General features: G+C 42.3%; 1 protein-coding gene across 6 annotated transcripts in view; it reads right to left on the minus strand.

The window, feature by feature from the left end:
• The window catches only part of rbm47 (RNA binding motif protein 47), a 259,787-nt gene that overhangs the window by 86,210 nt on the left and 146,401 nt on the right, over positions 1-27,176 (minus strand). For 2 of the 6 annotated variants that reach the window (XM_078546656.1, XM_078546673.1), the window contains one exon: positions 13,210-13,336. The exons of 3 other annotated variants lie outside the window; for them this stretch is intronic. The gene's annotated coding sequence lies outside the window, so the exon portion shown is untranslated. Of the gene's footprint in view, positions 1-11,944; positions 11,980-13,209; positions 13,337-27,176 lie in introns of those variants that run through there. One more of the 6 variants, XM_078546683.1, reaches the window with a different exon arrangement.

The raw sequence follows: 27,176 nt of genomic DNA on the forward strand, positions 1-27,176 counted from the left end.
ATCCATCATCAGATGAAATAAAGAAAAGGCAAATTGAAGCATATTAAAGAAATGGAAAAGAAATGACAGGCTGGAACAGCAAATAGAAAAAAATGAAAAATCAGGAGGGTTGTCAGAAAAATGAGTATAGTAAAAGTTAATCAATGAAAAAGGAGGAATTTAAAAATCAACTTTTTGTTTTGTATTGGGATGTCTATTAGAACCTCTTCCATAGTCATTTAGTTTGATCTTTTACTTTGTTCTCGCAAGCATTCAATGTTGTATTTGTTATTTGTATTCTTCAATTTGTAACAAAGAGCAGCTTACCAGACTGACACAGTAAGATAGCTCACAGAAAAGCCAACACACTTTTTTTATCATTTAACTTATATTGGAGTTGGCGAGCTTTTCAGTGATTGGGAAGGTAATAACTAACTACAGTGAAGATAAAGGTGAGTTATCACTGAATGGGAGAGGTTCCACAATCCATGTCAAAGTACATTGGCATAAAAATAATTGAGCAAAGATTTCCTCTGAATGCAAGGTGCAGTGAAATCGTAAACACGTTTATAAAGAACAGGTTTATACGTTCACTACTACAACAACTACTTACATTTATGTAGCATCCTTTTTTTATTCATTCATGGGCATTGCTGGCTAGGCCAGCATTTATTGCCCATCCTTCATTTAAGAGTCAACCACATTGCTGTGGGTTTGGAGTTACATATGGGCCAGGCCAGGTAAGAACAGCAGAGTTCCTTCCTTAAAGGGCATTAGTGAACTGGATGCATTTTTATGACAATTGGCAATGGTTTTGTAGTCATCATCAAATTTTTATTTCCAGATATTTATTGAATTCATATTTCACCATCTGCTGTGGTGGGATTCGAACCCCAGCGCATTACCCTGGATTTTTGGAATACTAGTCCAGTGACAATACCACTATGCCACCACCTCCCCCTTGAGATAGCAAAACATTCCAAAGTGCTTCACCAGAACGATTATGAAAATATTACCAAACCATTTAAAGGGAGTTTGTTTAAGTGTTCAAAAACTTGATCAAAGACGTAGGTTTTAATGCGCACCTTAAAGGAGTGAGAGGCAGGGAGACTTGGGGAGGGAACTGCAGAGCTTAGGGCTTAGGCAAATGAAGGCATGGTGATGAATGGTGTAGCAATGGAAATCAGGGATGTACAAGAGGCCAGGATTGGAGGGGCATAGAGATCTCAGAGGGCTGTACAACTGGAGGAGCTACAGAGGAAAGGGGGAACAAGGCCATGGAGAACGGATTTGAAAGCATTCGAGGCGTTGCTGGACTGGGAACCAATGTAAGTCAGCAAACACAGAAGTGATAGGTGAATGGTTTGAGTTAAGATATGGGAAGCAGGAAATGTTTCCCAGCAGTGCAGCATTATCAGTCCCTATTCACTCCACCCAACTGTCCCAATGTTGGTTACTTTAGAACATAAGAACATCAGAAATAAGAACAGGAATAGACCATTTGGCCCCTCGAACCTGCTCCACCATTCAATAAGATCATGGCTGACCTTCTTGTGTTTCGATGTCCACATTTTCACCTACCCCGATAACCTTTGATTCCCTTGTCTAACAAGAATCTATCTACCTCTGCTTTAAAAATATTCAATGACCCCGCCTCCACCACCTTCTGAGGCAGAGTTCCAAAGTTGCACAACCCTCTGAGAGAAAAAAATTCTCCTCATCTCTGTCCTAAAAGGCCGACCATTAATTTTAAAACAGTGGCCTCTAATTCTGGAATCACCCACAAATGAAAGCAGCCTTTTAACGTCTACCTTGTAAAGGCTGTTCAGGATCTTGTATACTTCAATCAAATCACCCCTCACTCTTCTAAACTCCAGTAGAAACAAGCCCTGTCTGTCCAATCTTTCACTATAAGACAACCCACTCATTCCAGGTATCAATCTAGTAAACCTCCTCTAAACCGCCTCCAATGCATTTACATCCTTCCTTAAATAAGGAGACCAAAACTGCACACAGTATTTGAGGTGCGGTCTCACCAATGCCCTGTATAACTGAAGCATAACATCCTTACTTTTATGTTCAATCCCTCTCGTAATAAAGGATAGCACTCCATTAGCCTTCTTAATTACTTGTTGTACCTGCATACTAACTTTTTGTGAATCATGTACTGGAACACCCAGATCCCACTGCACCTCATAATTATGCAGCCGTTCTCCATTTAAGTAATACTCTGCTTTTTTGCTCTTCCTGCCAAAGTGAACAACTTCAAATTTTCCCACATTAAACTCCATTTGCCAGATCTTTGCCCACTCACTCAACCTATTTATATCCATCTGCAACCTCCTCATGTCCTCTTCACAACATACTTTCATACCTATCTTTGTGTCATCTGCAAATTTAGCTACCATATCTTCGCTCCCCTCATCTAAGTCATTGATGTAAATTGTAAAAAGTTGAGGTCCCAGTACAGACCCCTGTGGGACTCCACTCGTCACATCCTCAGGTATCTTGTATCTATTTCATACATTTCTGAGAAAATATAACATTGCAATTATGCATAGTTCCATTAAAGGGATACCCCCTTCATGAAGAAATGTTGGACAATCTTGTTTATATTTCCTTTACAAAGGGACTTTTATGCTGAACCAGCACCACATTGCTGGTGCTTAACGTATTAAAGGGAATCTGAACTCTCGGATGGAACCGCCGAATAGGATGTAGGGTAGGATTTGATAATACTGGGGAACTGCTTATGTGTGGGATTTACACGTCTGCAGTTTATTCCAAAGTCGTGATTATAATTTTAACACTGCCAGGCAGCCATAAAACACGTAGCTGCATGCTTAGTGCAAAGTCCAAGGCGCTATTTCCATGCTGGGCTCAGCAGTCAGGTCAGCTTAGGGAGGAGATTTTAACTTGGGCCACCTGGAGTACACAGGGCGCTAGAGGCGTTAAAATAGTTGTGCAGCACTTCCCACTCCATCTAAACTGGTAATCTGACTGCCACAATCGTGAAAAGGGCCTGCTTAGTTTTACCAAGCAGTACAGTCAACAAGTACCAGAAAGGTTGCGCTCAATCATTTTTGTGCGATCAGGAAGATTAGGAAAGCCCCTGTGTCCTACAAAAATAATCGGGGTCCTTGTCACCCAGCTGCGCACAGTGCTTGTGAATAGGAGCACCGCCCCCACCCCTGTACCTGCCTTACTGCTGCTATCCTGAATCCGGTGAATCTGCATCGGAACATCCTTGTGGGACAAACATCTGGTCGCTCCAATTATAAATGTGGCCAAAGCCTTGTTCCCGGGACAGCCAACTCTACAATTCAGGCATCCAAAAATTAAAGCCTTCCCTAAGGACAAGTACCAAATGGTAACACGATGGCAAATGCCATTGATGTGAATTGTTTATATTTGCAGACTCGGGTACTTTGATAAAGTTCGGGAGATTTTACCATTTGGCGATGAGGAAAAGCAATTGGAAGGGGGGAATCAGCCACCTGGTTTTCCTTTCCATTCAATTACTGTTGTTCTACCATCCGTTTCTAATTCCAACAAAAGTTAAAATCGAACCTGAGTGAATCTCCAGTTCCAGGAAGAGCTTGTTGGCTCTAATAGCAAAGCATGAATGGACACTGCCATAGTGTAGGATCAGAGGAAATGTTTCCTTTATTCATTGGCATTGCTGGCTAGGTCAGCATTTATTGCCCATCCCTAATTTAAGAGTAAGCCACATTGCTGTGGGTTTGCAGTCACATGTAGGCCAGACCAGGTAAGAACAGCAGACAGAGTTCCTTCCCTAAAGGACATTAGTGAAACAGATGGGTTTTTATGACAATCAGCAATGGTTTCATGGTTATCAGACTTTTAATTCCAGATTTTTATAGCCGAATTGGGATTTGAACCCGGGTCCTCAGGGCATTACCCTGGGTTTCTGGAGTATTAGCCCAGTGACAATACCACTAAGCCACTACCTTACCCCTTGACATTCACTGGCATTACCATGACTGAATGCCCCACTACCAACATCCTGGGGGTTACCATTGACCAGAAACTGAACTGGAATAACCATATAAATACTGTGGCATACTAGAGCAGGTCAGAGGCTAGGAATCTTGCAATAGTTAACTCACCTCCTGACTGCCCAAAGCCTGTCCACCATCTACAAGACACAGGTGAGGAGTGTGATGGAACATTCCCCACTTGCCTGGTTGAGTGCAGCACCCACAACACTCAAGAAGCTTGACAGCATCCAAGGCAAAGCAGCCTGCATGATTGGCATCATATCCACAAACATTCACTCCCTCCACCACTGACGCACAGTAGCAGCAGTGTGTACTGTCTACAAGATGCACTGCAGGAATTCACCAAGGCTCCTTCGACAGCACCTTCCAAACCCATGACCACTACCATCTAGAAGGACAAGAGCAGCAGATAGATGGGAACACCATCACCTAGAAGTTCCCCTCCAAGTCTCTCACCATCCTGACTTGGAAATAGATCGCCGTTCCTTCACTGTTGCTGGGTCAAAATCCTGGAACTCCCTTCCTAACAGCACTGTGGGTGTACCTACACCACATGGACTGCAGCGGTTGAAAGAGGCAGCTCACCACCACCTACTCGAGGGAAACCAGGGATGGGCAATAAATGCTGGCCCAGCCAGTGAAGCCCACATCCCGTGAATGAATAAAAAATAAATTCTCTGATTGAAAGACGGCATCAGTATCTTGCAGAATCAGACAAGCTATCCTTGTTTTCTTTTCATCTTGTGTATTGAAATCGGTTGTACAACATCATGTGATCTATTTTAGTCCAATTTGTCTGTACTATTTAGCCAACAGGGAAGCCTTATTTGGGGACATTCATAGACTGGAGAATATAACTGAGAAATTGAAATAAAGACCAAATCTGAAAAAGAAGTCAGCTGCAATGTTAATAACATTTAGAAACAGGAAATTAAGGAGTGCAGAGAGATCCTGAAATGGAAGAGGAGGAAAAATTAAGTAGAATGAAGAAAGCAAAAAATAAATTAGGAAACAAAGGGAATTGGAATGGTAAGAAAACACTTCAGGCAAGAATACATAAGCAGATGGCTTTGCAATTCATCAAATTCTGCCTCTTTATCTCTCGTTTACTATTTTAACATTGGAATATTGCTGAAAAGAGACATGTTGCCAAAGCTTTTATCTTGCCTTGATGAGGACAAACGCAAGAATACCAAATCTCAAACCATCACAACAATTGACATTACAGGAGAAAGGGTGCTGATTGGATGGCAAGTCGACTCCTATTGGTCGAGGCATTGTCATAGATAAAACAACGGAGAACTAAAGGCTCTCCAAGCTCCAGGAATTCAAAAAAGGCACAAGGCTTGACCAAATTCCTTTTGTTTGCAGAGAACAGATCCTTGCATATGAATAAATGTCACTTCTAGCAAGCGTTACGAGCTTGACTGATTATCTTAAATTGGTTCATGTAGCTATTAGCACACTTAGGATTGCTCAGCAAGTGCAGTCCAAACATGGAATCACATCTAACAGCAGACATTTTGTTTTGGGTTTTGCAAGTGCAGGCTGGTTAAGTATGGTCCATATGCCTATATAACTCTAATATGCCTATTATGAACAACTGAGGGAACATGCTGTTTGATTTACTCAGCCAATCGCTGGGATGTATGACGTACATACCTGGCATTGCAACAGCACTGAAATTGATACATGACAGTACTCAACTGTGTGGTAGGCAGAATGTCTTTTTTGGGCTGACGGCAGAATCCTGTTAGTGGAAACCTCCAATTGCATAGCCACTTCATAATATCAATGTGAAACAGCTTGCTTAACCGGTTGTTCAAATTTTTGAGATGCATTGCCTTTCCAGGGTAATTTGAGGTAGACTGGGCACTTTCATGTCCCAAAGTAGTAGTCTTTGGCCCATTTGCAAGTTTACGCGATACAGAGTGAACAATTATCTGATCAGGATAACCATTGTCCCACAGGATAGCTTTGATGTGCTCTATTTCTGCATCAATTTTGCAAATGCCTAGCGCCTTATTTACAAGATTGCTGGTAAGGCCAATCTTATAGCACGTGGAGCTATACAAATCCCAACAGGAATATTTACTGGTGAAGGTAGGCATGTGATAGAGAGTGGTGAAGAATCCATTAGCAGATTTCTCAACTGGCACATTGAGGAAAGGGAGTGCGTTAAGTCTGCTCCATCTCAAAAGTGAACTTGAGCACAGGATGGAGCATATTAAGGTGTGTACGGAAATACTTACACGCAGATTCAAAGATCACGAACATACCTATATATCATTAATTAACATTAACATTTTGGCTCCGAGTTTGCAGGTTTCAAAAGGAAAAGACAATATTGGCTGCAAAGGTTGAGAATTAATGTTGAGAGACATTGAATTGAAACATGGGTTTTGGGACCCTGACATCAGTGCAAAAAGTGTGTCCTGAGCCCACACTGGCTAGCAATTTTATTACAGACAGCCTCCTAATTGGCTGCTTGGGGCCTGCTATCCAATTAAGGATGATGGGACGCAGGCTCCTGATATTGCCAGACCAATCAGAGGGCCAGAAGCTCTGAAGCCTCAGCAATGCCACCAGGGGAGTTCAGCATTGCTGAGGCAGGCTGGAGAGCTTGGGAGCTCAGCTAGGTAAGTTTAAAAAAAAGAAAAATTCAAGGGGTCAAAGATTGTAGGGGAAACCCCTCTAGTGAGATCACTGGGGCCATAAGGGCTGACATCCCTGTTCTTCTCTTTGGGCCATGGAACCACGGGCTCAACCTTGGGCTGCCGCAGGGAGGAGACCTTCTTTAAGTTGGCAGCCTTCCCATGCAGTGGGATGCAGGTGGTGTGGGGGGTCACCCTGCTGTTGGCTAAATGCCAGTGGCTCCATAAAATGGTCCTTAACAGGACCTTTAAGAATGCAAATCGGCTGTCTGTCACCTTGGAGCGGTCAGTTGCTTCGCATCTGACCCCACCACAGGGAAAATGTCCTGGCAGTGGGTCTGTGTCATGGAGCCGTTCCAGCATGGCTCCGCACTGTTTTATAATCCCGTCCTCCGTCCCCCCCACCTCCCAGATCACCAGATAAGGTTTGGTAAAATTCACCTATGAAGGCATACGTATATTGTTAACTGGACATCAAAAATCTTCCCATTTCTGGCACCCTCCATTTACAACTGACCTTATAGACACTACATACAAACTAACCTAAACTGATGAACAAAAGTGAGATTAATATTTATAAATACAGCAGAATGTTTGACTAGAGGGCACTCAGAGGTAAAGCCAGAAAATGCACAAGTTTTGTTAACTGATAAAAATGCAACAGGAGCAAAATTTCAAATTTCTACCACAACTTTATGGTATTATCACCAACAGACAATGAAATAATAGAAGAGGAAAGTTTTCATCCAGACCACTACTAAGTTTGAAGGACAATTATAGCAGTTTTCATTCTAGGGTTGCTTTTGTTCGGATTTTAGGAGTGTCCAAAAAAACTATCATTTATCCTTCTAAATCCAGGTTCCTAGCCTGGCGATAGACTCCTAGACCCAGTTTCTCATTGATCTATAAGTCTGCAACTGGAATAAGGGTCAGCTTTAGTAGTAAGCATTTGGAAAGCCAGTTCACAGATAGCAGTCTCCCAGAATCTGAAATAAGATATCTTAATCCTGAATTTCCGCAAGAACTCTCCCAAATGCCTGTGAGTTTGGTGGAAGTCCCAGCAAACTGACATTGTGGCTGTAAATGGTCTTTAAAACCTTATCATTGGAGGATCTTCTAACTAAGTCACAGCAAGAGGCCAACAGAATCCCAGCAGAAACTCAGGACCCCTAAGTATAAAAGCTGCTAAAAGTCATATAATTTAGCATATCTTCATCTTAGGTCCTTTCAGAAATATATGGTTCACATTATATAATTTTGACTTCATGGTGGTAATTAAGCTGATTATATTGAACTGTACACATTTGAATGATGTTACATGTAGTCATTTTCATGCCCTTTGTATTTCAATGGAAACTATTATGTCCAGCATGACTAATTTTTAAATTTCTTTGACAAAAGTCTATTCAGAAAGATGCTTGGAAACGTGGACATTTTATTTTTTTAACTGTCATTAGAAGCCTACATAGACCTACAGTCTCAATGAAGGAAATTATAAGCTTTTAGTTGTATAGTAGCTGAATCATCTTACCAATTCTTGCTTAAAACTGTTACAGAACAATGGCTCTGTAGAACTGTTAATTGCAGAAATGTTCATTCAACAGCTGACCTTCACAGCCCCAGTGAAAGCCTTCAGTTGTATTCATCCCCTATCTCTGTAACCTAAAGCTTGTTAACACAAGAGTTTAACAATGAGCAGGTGACACACCACCCTTGGTGTAAAGGCTTTAATGTATTGTCACAAGCAATGCTCATTTGCAATTAAAATGATTAAGTCCTAATCCTAATTTTTTTCTGCTTAAGAGTCAAACAATGATGGATATATCATGTTAGCATCCACTGCAGTTGTCCAATTCATACCATTTTACAGTTTCATTACAGGGATTTAAGACAGTGTTATGTGGAACATATTGGTTCATGTAACTGCAGGGACCAGGAAAACAATGGGCCAAGGAAAAGAGCTGTTCGGGACATACAATGTAGCATGTAAGGTCAGATAGGTATGCTGGAGACTTGCTAAATATATATTTTGATGGGCTAGGAAGAACTTTGCAAAACCTTGCCTCAGAGATTAAATAAATTGGATACAGTCCATGATAATGTGGATTCTATTCGAGGTTAGATTTAACAGTCATGCAATTCTGCTGCAGATTTTGCACATTTACAACAGATGTTGGCACTACAAAGTGCACAGTTTGGGTACAGTACCAGTGAGGACAAAAGTAGGCTTATTACCTTAACTCTACCAAAATTTAATGGCCTGGAGTTTCCGCTAGGTTGCGCAGGTTTTTTCAGCACAATTCCTTGAAATTGGCTAAACCAGTGCAAAAGATCAAGAAATTTCAAGTGTAAATATTTCCTGGTAAATAGAATTTCCATAACTAGTTTGCATTAGTTTAAAAAACATGGTAGTGGAAACTGGTTCTGTCCACTAAACTGGACATTGAATTAATCACCACTGTGAATTTCTGCTAATTGCACCCGTTTGGGAGCCTTTGAGGGGCAGAGACACTAATAGGCACCTTTTCAAAGCTTTTAGACATTAAACACTTCTTAATTTACTAAGAAACTGACTACAGTACACCAATGATACTAATACAGAAAATGGTTGACACGTTGCTTAAGGCTTGTTTTCTCAGCACAAGCATGAAGATGTGAGATGCTAGAAGACTTGTGGCACCCATGAAACCACAGCCCCAGCAGATCCTTGATCTTCAGAAGAGGTGGAGAGGAAATTGGAAAAAAAATTACATCAAATTTAAGTTTTAGAGAGCTTCCTGCGCACCATGTTTGTGTACCTTAGCCAAATTGTCAGTCTTCACATGTTGAGACGAGACAATGAACATCAACTTCCTTGGGCGGCTTTGCAGCTAACCTTGTTCTCACGCGCATACACTAATGGACACTGTTACGGCAGCAGCTCATTTAAAGATTGCATGTGAACTCTGCTTGATTAATCCCCTCCTTCCTAACTCTAATGACAAAAAAAATCACTTTGCCATAATCGACCAACTCCTTAAATTTGTGACTTGAAACAATGTCTGGCAGAGGGATTACTGTCACGACTTTAAAATAAAGGAAAAATTAAAATCTACAATTACTTAGGGCGATTATTTGGCAATAAAGTCACTGACAATTTCAGGTGATTGTGACAGCAAATCTCAAATGGTTTGCAGTTATCATTTGAACGCTGGCTAAAATAGTTGGCTTATAGTCACTGCCATGTTTCCATTCGTATTTTTTAAAAGTGTGATATTTATTGTGGATTTGGTTGCCCTGTTTAATTTGGTTTTCAGTTTTGTAGATGGCATGTGTTGTGAGAAGCCTGCAGGGTTCTCCAGGTATTTAATGTGCAATAAAGTCCACAGTGAGAGAGTAACAATGAATATATGTTCACTACAAAAGAATCTCTGATCTCCTCTTCCTGGCACCAGCCTTAGCTTCTGCTTATATTGTCCACCACAATATTACCTCCTATTTCCAGTACTTATCACAGAATCACAGAATCAGGCAGAGCAGAAGAGGCCCTTCGGCCCATCGAGTCTGCACCGACACATGAGAAACGCCTGACCTACCTACTTAATCCCATTTACCAGCACTTGGCCTATAACGTTGAGTGTTATGACGTGCCAAGTGCTCATCCAGGTACTTTTTCAAGGATGTGAGGCAACCCGCCTCCACCACCCTCCCAGGCAGCGCATTCCAGACCGTCACCACCCTCTGGGTAAAAAAGTTTTTCCTCACATCCCCCCAAACCTCCTGCCCCTCACCGTGAACTTGTGTCCCCTCGTGACTGACCCTTCAACTAAGGGAAACAGCTGCTCCCCATCCACCCTGTCCATGCCCCTCATAATCTTGTATACCTCGATCAGGTCGCCTCTCTGTCTTCTCTGCTCCAACAAAAACAACCCAAGTCTATCCAAAACAAAAACAGAATTACCTGGAAAAACTCAGCAGGTCTGGCAGCATCGGCGGAGAAGAAAAGAGTTGACGTTTTGAGTCCTCATGACCCTTCAACATGAGGACTCGAAACGTCAACTCTTTTCTTCTCCGCCGATGCTGCCAGACCTGCTGAGTTTTTCCAGGTAATTCTGTTTTTGTTTTGGATTTCCAGCATCCGCAGTTTTTTGTTTTTATCCAAGTCTATCCAACCTGTCCTCATAACTTAAATGTTTCATCCCAGGCAACATCCTGGTGAATCTCCTCTGCATCCCCTCCAGTGCAATCACATCCTTCCTATAATGTGGCGACCAGAACTGCACACAGTACTCCAGCTGTGGCCTCACCAAGGTTCTATACAACTCCAACATGACCTCCCTACTTTTGTAATCTATGCCTCGATTGATAAAGGTAAGTGTCCCATATGCCTTTTTCACCACCCCACTAACATGCCCCTCCGCCTTCAGAGATCTATGGACACACATGCCATACATTTGTCACCATACATTTTAAGAACTGTTTAATTAGTTCTCCCAAGACACGAGTGACTTAAGGCACCAGCCAGTGGAATTTGAAGCCAAACAGACCAGAAAGATCCAAATTCCTGCTTTATGCTAAATTAGCTGAATGCAGCCACGTTGCTACATTTGGTTTTTGTGTCCCCAAGTCGTGAGGGAAAACACAGAAGAATTCTGAACTTTACTGCTACACACTTAACTCCTGGTGGAAAAAGCACAAAGTGTAGACAATTGGGTAAGAATGGATTGGGCTTGTCCATAATGCCTCACGGTCAAATAACCTGCTGACCCTACTGAAGCTCAGAGATTGAGAAGTGCTATTTGGATGAGGTACTATGGTGCTGCTGGGGGCTATGGAACCTTACACCACTCTGAATTTGCACCTTCAAGAAGTGGAAAGGAGCAAAAAACTTGAGAAAATTGAAAAAAAAACAGAACTGTTTAAGTTGGTAGGAGCCTCAGCTCCACATTCCCCAAGCATTATACAATAGCATTAATACTGTCTAAGGGAAAAGTCACACTCGCCAAAGGTGTAAAACAGGAGTAAACTGTTAATGCTTGAAAGATAATTTATCAAACTTGTCTGCTAAACATTCAACAGGAATATTTAATCATATGGAAGCATATATTGGGAAGAATGTCAACTAATCATTGTACTTATTGAAGAATATGATCAACTTAATTATACACAATTCAACATAACTTTTAAGTGATTTCCTTTCTTCTTTACACAACACTGCTTTAGTTTTTACAGAAACTAATTTTAAAAGTTGCAGATTTTAGGACAAACATTTAATGGAAGTAGGCATTGGAAGTACAGTAAAATCTCTACCTTCAGCAAGGTGTATTCTCCTTTCACAACCCAGCACGGCAATGGAATGCCCTTCAGACTCATGGCTGATTGCTTTTAGTTAATGTTTCACCAGACACAAAACAACTCTCCTGTCCCACCCTCAGAGCAAACAGCTCCACCGAGTACAAGGTGCACAAAGAGAGACACTCAGAGGGGAAAGAGGAAAAAAACAAGCACGGTGCCTGCTAACAGAGCACTGCCAGCCACAGCGCCATTTAAAAAAAAACTGCAAAGTATTCGTGGAAAATTAAACCTAGAAATCAACCAAAACATATCAGCGTAAATATACTAAATATTACATTTGAATGGGGCAGATTTTATCGTCGATCCTGGCCAAGTGTGCGAACTTTAAAAAAAATCAAAATGGAAGAACCATAACTATTATATACAATTGGACAAGCATATGGTGCCCTGATTTAGCTCACACAGATAAATTTCAGCACTTATAGTGTAAAATGTACCAAGTCCCACATTAGCTGGAAGTAAATTTTGAATATTTTCTTTTTGCATAAGGTCTTATCAATTTAATACACAAGCACTGGAGATTGTTTTTGAACATTATTCACTTTCCAGCAAAGGAGAGCAAAAGCAATAAAATTTTCTTCACATTAAATTTTTACTTGGCAAATGAAATCGCTGTTTGCACATTAACCAGAGTAAATGATTCTTGTGAGTATATAGCAAATATACCTATGATATTGACAAAGGTTTTGTCAGGAGGAACAAAGATATAATAAGTGAAGATTAGGCGCTGCAGTGAAAATGGAGACAAAATGCAGAGATGTTACTTTGAGTTGCTTTTCAGTTCCACAACTGGTTTGTTGACCTGATGGTTGTTAATGAGTTGAATGTTTTAAACCCTGTACCACACAGAAACAGGACTAAATTTTATCACAGAAATTATACTTTTGTAAGCACTTAAAAGTGACATTTTGCTAGAGGGTAGAGACTTATTCCAGTCACATTGAGTGGAATCTCTTTCTTCAGCATTAAAACAGAATTTCAACACAACCCACACAATGGTACTAATCTTTTTTGCTTATATTGGATTGTAATATTTATTATATGGGTTCTCACATAATGAAATCAAAGTAACTTTCTTCAATTCAAATGACCTGCAGTGTGGTGCAACATAACGTAAGGACCATATTACATCTGTGAAACTGAGCATTTGAATTAATGACATTCAGCGGTCATGACAATGAAATTTTTATTTAAAAGCACGATAAATGGAAAGTTCCTACCTGTGAAGGCCAGACTGCTAGGCACTGAGAAATCTGTGCAAGCTGTTTCACCCTCTTCAAGAGTATACACTGGAACCTTTATCAGTCAGCACTGGCAACTAAGGTACTATAGTGCTAGTCTGTTTACCTAATGTAGAAAAGGGGAGGCACTATCATATTAGCCTTTGGCCACATTGATTATTGCCATGTAAAGAAAATTTATTGCTGAGGTGTGGAAAAAGGGCCATGATTAGAGCTTTATATCATGTAGCAAAAAAAATCTTCAAACTGTTTGCAAAGTTTTAATTACTTTCTATCTGTTATCATGTTTTTACTGAGAGAAACATGGGCTCAGCATTCAAATTCGGGAGGCTGATCAAGTGGAACAGCCCAGGGGAAGGGAGGAAGGAGAAAAAAATAAATAAAGTCAGAAGTCCACTACCAGGTTATACTCACATTTATGTAAATCATTAGAGTTGTGAAGCCAGGCCCCAAAGTCTGGATTGTCTAAACTAGCACCAGTTCACACATAAAGGGTGAGCTACCTGGAAAGGTTAAAGTTTAAATGCAATACAGTATAGAAAGAAGATGGTTAACACAGGAGGAAGCCTCACATCAGAATGTAGAGTATTAAATTTATAAATAAGGTAAACTCAGAATATATTTGATATAATATATTAGTAAACAAGGAAAACAGAACAAGAGGACAGAAATTTAAATTAGTGAAAAGTAAAGTTAAAACAGATTATTAGGAAGAACTCTTTTAGTAAGAGTGATAAAAGTTTGGAATAATCTGCCAGACAGCGTGGTTGAGTCAAAGAAATGTTGGGGGTGGTCATTCAAAACACAGTTGGTTGTTGAAAGCAATTAAAATGGAAATAAGAAAGAAAAACAATCAATGCAAACCCTGCTGGGCAAAAGGAGGGAGCAATTTGGGAGCAGTGTAAGAAAATGTTAACAGGTTAATATGCATGTGCATATTACATGTGCATAAAAGAGTCCTTCAGATGATTTTAGTGAAATATGTTAAACACAATACTAAAATATTTTATTCAGTGCCATAATAGTAAAGAATAATTGGAAAGGATGTCAGATCTCTAAAGAATCAAACTGGTGCAAACTCTGAAGAAGAAATACCTCAAAATAATTAATGAATATTTTCTATAAATATTAACTAAAGAGGATAAGCCTAGCTTACTATCTAACTTCTGTAGTACAGTGAAACTGCTAAAGGATTTCCAATTCAATAAGATAGAAGAATATGTAGGTTAAAGGGACTGATAACGGTAAATCTCCATGGCCACATCATTCAAAAAGCTCAAGGAGGAAATATGTGGAGCATTGCATATTGTTATAAAAGAATCAGTAAGCACTTTAGGTTCTTCGGGATTGCAATCAAGCAAATATAGAATCATAAAATCTTAAGTATTGCTAAAAAAAAGCTGTTGAAACTTTTCATCTTGCACTCAAAAGGACAATTCACAAGATTGTAAAGGGAACAATAATTGATATTTCCACAAGCTATAAGATTGGCCTCATCAGCAACCACACAGGGCCACAGCCATTTGCTGACCATGCAAGCTTGATGCTGAAATAGGGCACATCAAGGCCATCCTGCAGGATAATGGCTCCTCTGATCAGGTCATTGCTCGCTGTATATGGTGCAAACTCATGAACAGGCTTAAGGCTGCCACTTCCGGTCCCTGAAAAGTGCCCAGTCTATCTCAGAATATCCTGGAAGGGTAAGGTATCTTGAAGAACAGGTGAAGCTGGCTGTTTCACACTGTTACTAAGCAGTGGCAACACAGTGGCACATTTGCCACTAACAGGATGCTGCCATCAAGCCAAACAGATATTCTGCCTATCACACAAATGAGTAAAGTGGTATATGAATTTCAGTGCTGATGTGATGCTTGGTATATAGGCCATATGCCCCAAAGACTGACGGATCATATCAAACAGCAAGTCCCTTTCACTGTTTGCAACAGGCAACGTACTGACTGTACCCAACCAGCCCATGCTTGCAAAACTCAAAACATAGTGACCAACATTAGATGTGATTCCGTGATTGAACAACATTTACTAAACAATCCTGATTGTGTTTATGTACAGTTGTGAAACATATTGGTGTGCCATTGTGCCTGGATGATCCAGCAGGAGGGATGATTCTGGTGGGCAGGGATTATAATTATATGCAGATGTATTAAAATGATAATCCCAACATCTGGCTGCAGGAAATGTAGCCCGCCATTAACAGGCGGAGTGGACGATCACAAACTGGTTTTATGACGTTGTGAAACTGATTTTTGGCCTTCCCGCCATATTGTCCACTCACGCCCGCCATGACGCCAACGTGGACGGAAAATCCCTGGCCAGAACCTCAGTTACCTTCTCATGTGAAACACAGCACCTCCAAAAATGCAATGCTTATTCAGTACTGCACTGAGTGTCAGCCTTGTTTTTTGTGCTTGAGCCCTGGAGTGGGACTTGAACCCAGAATCTTGTGATTCTGAGGCAAGTGTGTTACCAACTGAGGCAAGTGTGTTACCAACTGAGGCATGGTTGACACTCAAACAAGAGAATTAGGGTTAGGATCAATGTCAATGGATTAAATGACTTTATCTCATCCCATCTCAGTCTTATGTTTCCACAGATTGCCTGAAATATAATTTTTGAGTTGAAAGCTAAGCCAAGGATGCAAGGTACCTTGCCCAATCTAGAGCATATTGTAAAATCACTGCGATAAAGGCAAAATACTGCGGATGCTGGAAATCTGAAACAAAAACAAAAAGTGCTGGAAAAACTAAGCAGGTCTGCAGCATCTGTGGAGAGAAAGAAGAAGAATCATACAGACTTGAAATGTTAACTCTGTCTTTCTCTCCACAGATGCTGTCAGACCTGCTGAGTTTTTCTAGCACTTTTTGTTTTTGTTGTTGTAAAATCACTGGCATGTTGCATGACATTTTCTACTTATGATAAAAGGCATCACATTTTGCATTATTTCATGATGGCCTCTGTAGATTTACTGTTGTATTCATCAAACAAATCCAATTTACACACTAACTCAAACGCTTCAGCATCCCACAAACCAATGTGCTACTACAATGGAAGTCGATAAGATAACTTATAATTAGATCACATCCCAGGACAGCTTTGCTAAATGCTTGTCTCAAACTTGCCTAGAATATGTTAATGAGGCCAAAGGACCAATTTCTAGTGATCCTTGGGCCTCTGTTTTTGGATGCCTGCTAGCTCTACAAGGCTGGGTCTTGGCCAGATGGAACTATCCCACATTGTTTATGGGCCCTGTCACATTTATCTCATTCTATAACAAGAGAAGGTGAAAGGATATCTTGATTGCAGCACTCACACGCGCATTCACAGGTCAGCTGTGAAGGTAGAAACAAATGCAAAGGGATAGAAAGAGAAAAAGGGTAAAAAGATAGGAAAAATCTAAAAACAAGAGATGAAAAGGGAGGGAAGAGAGGAAAAGCACTGGCATAGGAACTGAAATAGAATTTTGCATCTATGTTTTTCTTTAGCCCTTTGTTCAGTTTTGTTTTAAACTCTGATGAAGTAGTTGCGCCCAAAACAATAACTGGCTAGTTCTCTCCACAAATGCAGCCTGGTGTGCAAAATGTTTCCAGAATTTTGTTTTTGTTTTAGATTTCCAGCATCTGCAGTAGTGTATTTCTTGTTGACACGATAGGCAGTTCTTTTCAATCATTAAAATGCGAATGGTACTACAATGGGCTGTCAGAAATTTGATAAAGTTACCATTTTAATCAGGGCTTCACACTGAAAAAACTTATAGCCAGTATCCATCATTTTCAGCGTGAGACTACAGGTCCAATTATAAGCCGGTCCATGTCGACTGGTTAATATGGAGGTCAGTCACTAGAACCAAATTCATGCATGGTAATGATGCCAGGGGTTAAAGTAACTAGGGCCTCGTGCCAATGCTGCCATGGTCGTTTCCAGCCTGCCTCTGTCCCCCGCAAGACACACTCATGCCTGGAGATCAAATCCAGGCTCACATCTTCGAGCTAATTTCTGACAGGCAATTTGCTACAGTTACAGAGATGTGGTCAGGCAGCTCTGATACTAACTTAGGAAAATCAAATCAGAGCAGTACATCAGTGAGTAATAAGACTTCAAACTTGGTTAAAAGCACAACCAGGGTGTCCTGTTTGCTTGTACTGTGCAATGCACAAAGCAGTTGTACTGCGCTCTCCAACTATAGAACCTCTTCAGAGGCCTAAAGTCCAATATTCTGTTGTCTGCATAAGAATCCATTCTCAGTGAATCTTGGGGAACTACAAATGCTCCCAGCATGATAATATGTATTCAGGTCTTATGCCGGCATACCCAACAGACAGATATAGTCAGGCTGCATCTCTGGAGAGAGAAACAGAGTTAATGGGCGGTATTTAATGTCCTCCCAAAGATGATATCTGAGAGGGAAGACTGTGTAATCGGGTGGAGGGTGTGAGGTGGAGATCCCACTGCCTTCCAGACTTCCTCCAATCAAGCTCTGCTCAGATGAAAGGTCATCAGCCTGAAACATTGGCCAGAATTTTGACCTTGATGGGTGGGCGGCTCAGCGGCAGGCGGGCAGCTGAACTCCGCCGCCGAAACAGGGCCGGCCGCCATTTTGAGTGGGTGGGCCAATTAAGGCCTGCCCAGCGGGCTGCTCAACTATGCGCTTCCTGTGCTGGGGGGGTGGGGGGGTGCAGAGGGATTGAGGGATTCCTCAACTGTCAAAGTGTGCTCTTTCGTGCATGCACATGAAAGAGCGCACTGCTCCCTGAGACTAAGTGCTGTCTCAGGGAAAGCGCTGAATGTTTAAAAAACTTTAAAAATGGAGAATGAAAAACATTATTAACATGTCCCCCTCATGTGACACTGTCATACGAGATGGGACATGTTAATAAATATGAGTGAAACTTAAATAAACTTTTTAAAAACTGAGATGAAACCTCATCCCGCAAGTGGATGAGGTTTTATCTTTTTTCAGAAGCCCGCTGGGGCTCCTGGCCTGCCCACCAACCTTAAGGTTGGACGGGCAGGTCTTTCAATGAGCTTAATGATCTTGTCAATGGCCTCAATTGATTTTGCTGTCTGCCTGCCTTCCTAAAAATTTAAATGGACCGGGATGACGTCGGGGGTTTCTCCCGACATCATCCCGTGTCATTTTCCCATCGGCGAGCGGGCCCCGCCCTCAAATCGCTGACGGGAAAATTCTGGCCATTAACTCTGTTTCTCTCTCCAACTACCTGACCTGCTGAGTGTTTCCAACATTTTCTGCTTTTATTTCACATTTCCAGCTTCCACAGTATTTAGCTTTTATATTAATATAGGTATGGTATTGTCACGGTTGTTTGAGAAAAAAATATAAGAAAACATGGTGCAGGCAAAGGTCAGATACAGTCTGTAATGTGACAGACAACCTTCTCCTCCATGCTCCAATCTATTTGATCTCCTAAGGCAGCTAACTGGCAACAGGTAAAATTCCAAGAAGTTCAAACAGCTCAAAATTTCTATCTGAACCCAAATTAATTGAAGACACAGACCATCGGTTTACATTACCAAATTCTCACTGGTAGCATTCCATAGTGACACTTCTTTAGTCTCAACAAGTATTCCATAAAATAATCTATAACTATACTTTACAATAACTATTTTGTAATAATATTCTATATTTCTTGGTGTTCGCCCAGCCTTTTTCCAATGATTGTGTCCTCTTTTTGCAATGAAATGTTTCTCTTTCCCTTCTCCTCTCCTGAAGGTTTTGATTCTATGTTGCATTACAGTCCTATGGCCATCAGAGAGCCTCTGGCCATACTCCAGGTGTGAACTTGGACAATGTTGGCTAGCTATTTAACTGCAGAGGCATCAGGGGCAAGACTGATCCCGTCCTCACCTGATGTCTCCACACAGGCTCTTGGAGAATGTCTAGTTAATGGTCAGGGAATGGAACCTTGACCAATATTTCCCTCCCAAACCAGGGATACTGAAGCAATTTGAGGAGCACAGCTCAGCACTGACCAAGCACTGACAGAATCTATCACTTCCCTTGTCTGCATGCCTCCAATACAAACTGACTTAAATAGCTGAGTCATTCTACAGCTCACTAGCTCCTCTTTAAAACAATTAATCGACATCACCTGAATTGCTTTGCTGGGAGTTTAATGCAAGTATTTGCTTCTTCATTGGAAACAAAATTTGCTCATCTCTAGTCTAATGTACTTGTCTTTTCTAGTTCTATCAGCAGAGTTTCAACAAAATAATATGCTTACTTCCACAACCGTCCTGTTCAGAATTTTAAGGAATCATGACCCCTCTGAAACTTAATTTTTAAATGAAAGCAAATCCAGTCTATCAGTATCTCCTCTTAAAGCAACGTTTCAATTTCCAGAATTTGTCTTGTCCTTCTCCTGAACATTCCCTTTTTATCAATGCCATTTTGAAGGTGAAATTGGGAAATCCCAAGATGTTGAGGTATTTACAATATGGCCTTTGTGATGAGTTTACACAGGGTTAAAATAACCAGTTTTGACTTATTTTCAGTTGTCCTTGAAATGCATCCTAATAGTCATTAGTACTGTTGATAAGAGTCACAGAACAGTTAGAGATTGAAGAGATCAGTAGAGTCATTTTATAGTTGTCTGTGATTGACCAGCACAGTCAAGACACCAGTCATTATGACTCCTGTATGTTTCCATATTTAACATAGCAGGTATGCCAACAATCAGAGCTTTCCAGATAGCATCTACTTGTCTGCATTTATTGACAAAAACAAGCACAGGATTTAAACTTCTCGCCCCGGCCCAAGGGCAACATGGAGAGCAAATTGGCGAAATTTTTCCGCGCCTATTCAACCACATGACCAAATAGCTCCCACAATAGAAATGAAAAGATAAGATTTGTGGCTCTGAGCCTCATTCTCTCTGCCATTGGTGGAACACCTTGTTCTGACTAGTGGGCATGGCAGCAATGTTTTACACAGAAGCAATGGGCATGCTTTAACCATATGTGGTACTTCATTGCTCTCCCTCAGGGAAACAATTAGAAAGAATTAACACCTGGTAGAGTACAGTAAAATATTTTCTTTTTCTCAGTAACAACAGCTTCCATTTTATATAGCACCTTTAAATGTTCCAAAGCACTTCACAGGAGTGTAGTTAGGCAAAAAGTTGACACTGAGCCATAGAAGGAAACATTGGGACAGGTGAGCAAAGATTTAATTTGTCAAAGAATTAGATTTAAAGGAGTGCCTTAAAGAACAAGAGTTAAGTGGATAGGAGGAATGATTTAGGGAGGGAATTCTACAGCTTAAGGCCTATACAGCTGAAGACACAGTCGTGAATGGTAAAGTGAAGGAAGTGGGGCATGTACAGGAGGCTGGAATTAAAGTGATTCAAAGCTCTTGGAGGGCAGATTAGTTTTTGATGAGCTTGAATTTATGGAACCTGTAAGATGGACATCCAGCCAGGAGAGCATTGTATACTTCAGTCTGGAGGTATATATGTTTTTTTTTATTCCTTCTTGTGATGTGGGCATTGCTAGCTTGGCTAGCATTTATTGCCCATCCCTAAATGCTAAATGTTCAGAGGGCATTTAAGAGTCAACCACATTGCTGTGGGTCTGAAGTCACATGCAGGCCCAGACCAGGTAAGGTCGGCAGATTTCCTTCCCTAATGGACATGGGTTTTTATGACATTCTGCAATAGTTTCATGGTCATCATTAGACTTTTAATTCAATAATTCTTTTTATATTGAATTCAAATTCCACCATCTGCCGTGGTGGGATTCAAACCCAGGTCCCCAGAACATTACCCTGGGTCTCTAGATTACCAATCCAGCGTCAATACCGCTATGCCACCGCCTCAATGAGGGTTTCAGCAATATCTGGGCGATGTTATGGAGATGGAAGTCGGTGGTTTTTGTGATGGAGAGGATATGGGGTTGGAAACTCAGTTTGGGTTCAAATAGGTTGTCTAGTTTGCGAACAGTCTGGTACAGCCTTAGACAATGTCCAGGGAGGAGGTTGGAATTGGTGGCTAGGGAACAGAGTTTGGAGCTTGATCCAAAAACAATGGATTTAAGATTCCCAATAATTAATTGAAGGAAATTTTGGCTCACCCAGACTGGCTGACGGACAAGCAGTGTGACAACTCAGGTTCTAGCAGCTCTCAGCAGAATAGCCTGAGCGATCTCTGCTTCAGTCCTTGAACTGCAGCTCAACCAGTCCCCAGCACACCGCTCTACCTGGCTGTACTTTTTCTCACCTTAAACTTCTTTTCCTTTAACAACACTAACATCCTCTAGATGAAAGATATCTCTATGGGAACCCACAATTATTCCAGTTGTGCTCTATGAGTTGTTGGATATTCTGAATCCTGGTCCAGTCCTAGTCAGGGCCCTATTTATTTCTTACATTGATCACTGTGTCAGTGTGGCTTTCTGCTTTTACTCTGATCCGGAGAGTTCATTGTCTTTGCCTCAAACGCCTAACCCTCCCTTACCTCGGTGTGATTCATTTATGACTCTCTTCTTTCCGACACTTCTTTTTCTCTGTCACTGGGCACGGACTTTCTGTTGATATTGATTTTAAAAGTCCACTGATTCCACAGCTTTTAAAAAATTAATTCATGGAATGTGGGCATCGCTGGCTAGGCCAGCATTTATTGCCTATCCCTAATTGCCTTTGGGAAATTGCTACCTGGAATACACTATTTTGCCATCCTCCTTCCTGTAGGAATTTCTCCCAGTCTCTCTCTGTCACATCTGCTTTGCTGAGGGCACCTGGAAAATTTGCTTCCATAGCCGAGGATTCCCCTGCACCATGGCCACCTTGACTCGATCTGTTCAATCTCCCAAGTTTCGTCCATCACCCCCAATTCCTGCAAATTGTCTGACCTTCCATCCCACTGGACCCATCATTCAACAAATCCTTATTAACCATTTCCATGAACTACAGAATGATCCTATCATCAGAGCTATCTTCTCCTCTGCAAAACTCTTTCTGCAGGAAATACAACTCTAGTCCATTCATCTCCTCCCACTCCACTGTCCAGGTGCACTACACTCCTTCTGGGTACAGCTAGTAAATCATGTTCACTGCTTACAGTGTAGTCTCCTCTACACTGAGGAGAGCAAATGCAATTTAGGTGACCACTCAGCCAACACCACCATTCTATCTCCAAGTGTGACTCCAAGCTCCTTATCACTTGCCATACCAATTCCCTCTGCCGCTCACACTCTGGCCTCTTTGTCTTTGGCCTGTTACACTGTTCCAGTCAAGCTCAAGGAAAACACTTTATCCTTTTAGGCCTTGTAGAGGGCCCCCCACTTGTAGACCTCCTGCCTTAATGTTCACTTTAATAAACTCAGACGTTAATTATATCTCTCATTTTCTCATTGGCAGTAAGTGAGTACTGGCTATGTGGGATGAGTTTGTTGGTCTTTCCAGGACTGGTTTGGGGGAATTTGGGGGTGTTGGGGAGAGAGTGGGTTAGTACCTGGGGTAATGACTCTCCTTTGGAAGACTTCACTGATGACCTGGTTTACACGCTTGGTATTCTTTTCTCCTACAGACTCCTGCTCGGTAGAACCTGCTCTGCTTTGCCAGGTTGTCGTGCTTCCATTCCTATCTACTTCATTCCCCTTTCTTTTCAAGAATGCAGATGATTTCTGTGCCTTATAAATTAATCAAGGCCGGAATTTTCTGGACCTGTTGGCGTTGGGCATCGTGGTAGGTTGGGGGGCTGGTGAGGGGGGAGCAATATGGCGAGAAGACCAAAAATCAGTTTCACGCCATCGTGAAGCCAGTTTGCAATTGTCCACTCCACCCGTCAATGGCAGGCCACGTTTCCCGCCATCGCACGTCGGCAACCTAATTTCAATACTTTAGCATCTCATTATAAGCCCAGCTTGCTGGAATCATCCCCCCATGCTGGATCGTCTGAGCACATTGGCATGATTACACACCAACGTATTTCACAACTGTACATAAGCGACATGCGCCTGGTGAGCTGCACTTCACTCTGGGCCATCAGTGCCAGGCTTTGCAGGCAGCACCACATCACTTTTAGGGGCTCTACCTACCAGACCAGCCGTAAGTTGGGGGTGGCTTTCCAACGATGCAGGGCAAGGTCTTGCTTGGGGAAGGGGGAGAAGTGGCCTCAGGCAAAGGGAGAGGTTGCAGGACAAGAGCTGAACTGGTGGAGGGGGATATGCCAGGGGTGTGGGGGCATAGGTTTATCTGCGCAGGTGGCCTCAGGATGGGGAGGGCTGAGGAGGCAGTATCCAGAGGAGATGAGGCCGGATGGACGTGAGTGAGTGTGTGTGTGTGTGTGTGTGAGAGTGAGAGAGAGAGAGAGAGAGTGAGCGGTGATGCCCCTTGAGCTGGCAGTGAGCAAGATGCCCGTGAATGTGTGATGGCCTTGTGAGTGTGTGACTTTAGAGTGGTGAGATGGTTGCCATACCCTGGCTGAACAGATGAGATCATTCATCTTCTATCTGCACTGGATGGCCAACCTCTTGTGTGCAGCATTGGCACTGACCACCTCTGCCACCACTTCCAAGCCGGAGTAGTGAGACTGATGGGCTCATGTGCACAACTTGTGTGAGGACCAACTTCCCTTTTCTTTTACTGAAATGAGGTTCCATTCTCATCTATCTAATTGTAGCCAGAGATTCACTTGCAATGGCTTCTCTTCCTGCTCCCACACTGTTAGCTCTGATGTCCCTCAAGGACCTTGACCTCCTCCTATTTCTCATTTACATGCTGCCTCTTGGTGATATCGTCCAAAGGCATGGCATTAGATTTCAATGTACGCTGACGACGCCCAGCTCTACCTTACCACCACCTCTCTCAACTCCTCCACTGTTGCTAAATTATCAGACTGCTTATCCAATATCTGGTATGGATGAGCAGAAATTTCCTGCAATTAAATATTGTGAAGATTGGAGCCATTGTTTTAGTCCCCACTCCAAATGCTGTTCCCTACACAATAACAAAAAAAACACAAGATATAGGAGCAGGAGTAGCCCATTGAGCCTGCTCTGCCATTCACAACCCTCTGGGGTAGAGAGTTCGAAAGATTCACAGCCCTTTGAATGAAGTAATTTCTCCTCAGTGTGCTCTTAAGTGATTGGCCCCTTATCCTGAGACTGTGTCCCTGTGAAACGCTAGATACGACTCCATCCCTCACCCTGGCAACAGGCTAAGGTGAAGTCAATCTGTTCACAATAAAAACAGGATGAGTCATATGAACTCGCAATGTTAACTTTGTTTCTTGCTCCACAGATGCTGCCAAACCTGCTGAGTTTTTCCAGCATTTTCTATTTTTATTTCGGATTTCCAGCATCTGCAGTATTTTGCTTTTATCAGTCTGTTCACAACCTTGGTGTTGCATTTGATTTTAAGATGAGCTTCCACCCTCATGTTTGTGCTATCTCTAGGATTGTCTATTTCCATCTCCATAACACCTCTCGACTTCCCCCAACCCTGCCCCCCACCCCCACTCATCTCAGTCCATCTGTTGCTGAAACTCTAATTCATGCCTTTGTTACCTCTAGACTCAACTATTCCAATGCACTCCTGGCTGGTCTCCCACATTGTACCATCCGTAAACTTGAGGTCATTCAAAACTCTGCTGCCCGTGTCATAACTCACAGCAAGTCCTATTCCCCTAGCACTTTTGTGCTCGCTGACCTACTTTAGCTCCTGGTCAAACAAGGTCTTGATATTAAAATTCTCATCCTTGTTTTCAAATCCCTCCATGGCCTTGCCCTCCCCATCTCTGTAATCTCCTCTACAGCAGGCACCTCAAAGCACTGGAGAAGTACCACCAGCAGTGCCTTTGCAAGATCCTCCAAATCTGGTGGCAAGAAAGTAGTCCAACAGCAGCGTCCTCTCCCAAGCCAACGTGCCCAACATCAAGGTGCTAATCTCTCAAAACCAGCTCTGCTGGGTAGTACATGTTGTTTGTATGCCTACACCAGACCTCTGAAGGAGCTCCTCTACTCGGAACTCGGTTACTGCAGGAGACTCCCAGGAGGTCAGCGGAAACGTTTTAGGGATATCCTCAAAGCATCTTTGAAGAGGTCAGACATTCCTGCCAACTCATGGGAGTTCCTAACTTGTGACCGGCCAAAATGACGAAGGTTTGTTTGGGAAGGCATTGAACACATCGAGAGAGCTTAGTGGGAATATGCAGAGGCAAAGTCGAGGTATCAGAGAGAGAGCAGAAATCTCCAAACACCTCATCTGCCCAACCCTTTAAGCACCACCTGCCCCACGTGAGGCAGCCAAAGACCACGCATTATACATATCAGCCACCTCAAAGCCCATTGAATCGGAGTGGAATCAAGTCATCTTCGATCCCCAGGGACTGCCTAAGAAGAGGTATCTCCTCCAACCCCACAATCCTCTGAGAAGTCTGCGCTCCTCTAATTCTGGTCTCTTGTGCATTCCCAATAATAATTGCTCCACCATTGGAGGCCATACTTTCAGTTGCCTGTGTCCCAAGCTCTGGGATTCCCTATACCTCTCCACCTCTCTACCTCATTGTCTCCTTTAAGACACAACTTAAAACCTACCTCTTTCAGCAATCTTTTGGTCATCTGACCTAATGGGCAGAATCTTCGGTTTGGCGAGCGGGTGCGAGGCCCGCTCACCGAGGTGTAAAATGATGCGCAGTGACGTCGGGCGCATCATTCAGATTTTCAGTTCGGCGGGCGCGCACGCCGAACTGTCAAAGGCCTATTAAGGCCAGTTAACTATCAATTAAATCAATTAACTGAGCTGCCTGTTCAACTTTAAGGTTGGCGGGCAGGCGATGAGCCCAGGCGGCTTTCATATTTTTCGTGGAACCTCATTCACGCGCAGGATGAGGTTTCATGAAGGTTTTTAAAGTCTTATAAAAATTTTTAATAAAATTAATAGATATGTCCCAGCTCATGTGACAGTTTCACATGAGGGGACATGTCTTAAAATTGCTTTTTTCCTTTATTAAATTTTTTTGCACTTGAACTAATCTCCCCGAGGCAGCTCTGTACCTCAGGGAGATTTCTGTGCTCTTTCATTACACATGCACAAAAGAGCGCAGACCTCGACTCAGGCAACACCCCACCGCCTGCACAGAGAGCGCTTAGCGCTTCTGGGTGCGCATCACACTGGGCGGGCCTTAATTAGCCCGCCCACATAAAATGGTGGCACGCAGCCGATTGCAGGTGGTGATCGGCTGCATGCACGCCCGCTCCCGCCCAATGTCCCAAAGGGGAGAAAATTCTCCTCAATGCCTCCTTTTGTGGTTCGGTGTCATTCTTTGTTTTGTAATGCTCCTGTGAAGCACCGTGGAATGTTTCATTGCGTTAAAGGCACCAGCTCAATATAAAAGTTGTTGTTGTTGTTGAACAGTGGCAATAGTTTACCTATCTTCAAATGCACAGGACAAGTTAACAAAGTAACAATCACCACAGTTACAGTATTTTTTAAATAAAATTGTGAAAAGAAAATAGCAGAACTCAGTTTGCAAAGCAGACGGATCTTAGTTGTGATGTGTCCTCCCAGCATGGTCAAATGGGAAATAATTCAGGATGAGGGCAGACGATTTAAGACTGAGATGAAGAGGAATTTCCTCCCTCAGGGGGTGGCAAATCTTTGGAATTCTTTATTCCAAAGGGCTGTGGAAGCTCATTCACTGAGCATGGTCAAGACAGAAATTGATAGATTTTTGGAGACAAATGACATCAAGGTGTATGGAGATAGCACGGGTAAGTGGTGTTGGGGTAGATGATTAGCCATGATCTGATTGAATGGCGGAGCAAGCTCGATGGGCTGAATGGCCTACTCCTGTTCCTATGCTCCTATGTTCCTATATACCTTGCTGCTGCTCAATGTCAGAGCTGGAAAGCAGGTATTGCCCGAGCAATATATTTACTGACTGCCTTCAGGATAGGAGAGGTGGAAGGGAAAA

Source organism: Cetorhinus maximus, chromosome 1, assembly GCF_964194155.1.
Source record: "Cetorhinus maximus chromosome 1, sCetMax3.hap1.1, whole genome shotgun sequence".
NCBI classification, from domain to species: domain Eukaryota; kingdom Metazoa; phylum Chordata; class Chondrichthyes; order Lamniformes; family Cetorhinidae; genus Cetorhinus; species Cetorhinus maximus.